The sequence below is a fragment of the Condylostylus longicornis genome, unplaced genomic scaffold (assembly GCF_029603195.1).
Source record: "Condylostylus longicornis isolate FDR11 unplaced genomic scaffold, ASM2960319v2 ptg000355l, whole genome shotgun sequence".
Taxonomy (NCBI): domain Eukaryota; kingdom Metazoa; phylum Arthropoda; class Insecta; order Diptera; family Dolichopodidae; genus Condylostylus; species Condylostylus longicornis.
In genome coordinates, this window is record NW_026578317.1 from 15,119 (window position 1) to 16,709 (window position 1,591).

Genomic DNA, 1,591 nt, shown 5'->3' on the forward strand with positions numbered 1-1,591 from the left:
GTCCCAAAACCTGTCTGAATGTTTTTTAAACAAACCGCCGTTCCCCAACTCGAACCAAGGCAGCGAAGCCTGCCTTTAACAGACCATGGATCAGGCTCATTCCACTGAGCAATTCAAAGATGTCCAAGCTTCCGTATTTCCAAGCAGTCATGCTGCCACAATTCCCTCAAGGGCTCGTTGAGCTGGCGGTGCCGACTCTAATTCTCCTGGAGACGGTCCACCTTCTTCAGACAACGCTCCAGCAACAAGATCCATTACAAAAGCAAGACAAGTTCCACGACCCCTTCGGAAGGCGAGACCTCTTCTTTCCCTTCGGAAGGCAAGACCTCTTCTTTCCCTTCGAAATCCCACACCTCTTCTTCCCACTCCCTCATGGAGCCATATTCGGGAAGTGGGAGAGGGCGTATGCAGGAAGAGGACAGGCGTAGTCAGGAAATGGAGAGGTGTGATGACGAAATGGACAGGCGTGATGAAATGCAAGGGCTCGGCCTCCTCGGAACCACGCGTCGTCTGACCTTTTTGTTCTGGCATTTTTCTGTGTCTTGACGTCTGGGTCAGTGTTGGTCTGCATTTTCGCTGTTTGCGTAATCCTTATCTTCACTAGTGTTTCAAATGCACAATTCTGAGGCCACAGCCTCTGAGCAAACCGAACCTTCACCGTATTCGATCATTCTTGCATAGTGAGACCTCCTTTTAGTGAGAGAAGAACATCTGAGTGATCAAATCCAAGATATGAATAAACCCCGACACCTTTCGGGACTTTCACGCTCACTTTATGAAGCCACCACTTATTCACTGGATTCGTCGGCAATTTCCGGAATTGTTCTTGCTGCATGAAACTACGATCATCAGCCTGAAAATCGTTCCGTTGATCTCACTCAGTGTAAATTGTATTGTTTTGAATTTGTTTTAATATTAGTTTCTAACCCTTCGCTAGAAAAGCCTTTTCATTTTATCAGGGCCGTTGGGCGCAATGGTAGCGCGTCTGACTCCAGATCAGAAGGCTGGGCGTTCGAGTCGCTCACGGCTCATCTTATTTCAAATGTGTTCCTCAATAATTAAGAGCTATCCAATTTCCCCGTCTTCTATTTCTTCTACTTCATCATTCAGAGGCCCAGGACGCATTGGAACAGGAGCAACAGCCAATGGCGTGCAAGAAAAATTAAAATTTGCTCTCTTCCCAGTTTGGCTTCCTCGTCTTCGAGCTTTCTTCTTCGCGATTCTTTTTTTCCTGTCCTTCACAATTGCTTTACCAGGTTTCAAATTCTTTGCGCATTTGAGAGGCCCGGTGTTCTCTAAATTACCGGTCTCTAAATCGTCCGTAATCGAGCGACAAACAGATTCACTATCGCAGCCAGTTAGAACGAGAGCATCCAATGACGGCTTCAATTCGGGGGCACCAAATTTCAATGAGTTCTTCGAAAATTCACAGGACACGCTTGACGCACAGTTTCCTGGTCGAGCCCGTTCTCATTTCCTGTTGGTTTATCCAATTGGTAGCTGTCTCAAAACTCCGTTGCAACACAGTCCTTAACGGCCTCGTCAGATTCGTTCTTAATTCAGTGTCATCACTTATGGACTGTAATTCTTT

The 1,591-nt window shown here is 46.6% G+C and overlaps 1 non-coding gene across 1 annotated transcript; it reads left to right on the forward strand.

Annotated features, from left to right (window-relative positions):
• Window positions 1-958: 958 nt before the first annotated feature.
• Window positions 959-1,031, forward strand: Trnaw-cca (transfer RNA tryptophan (anticodon CCA)). The gene has a single exon. It is a non-coding gene; the product is annotated as a tRNA-Trp (tRNA).
• Window positions 1,032-1,591: the final 560 nt, after the last annotated feature.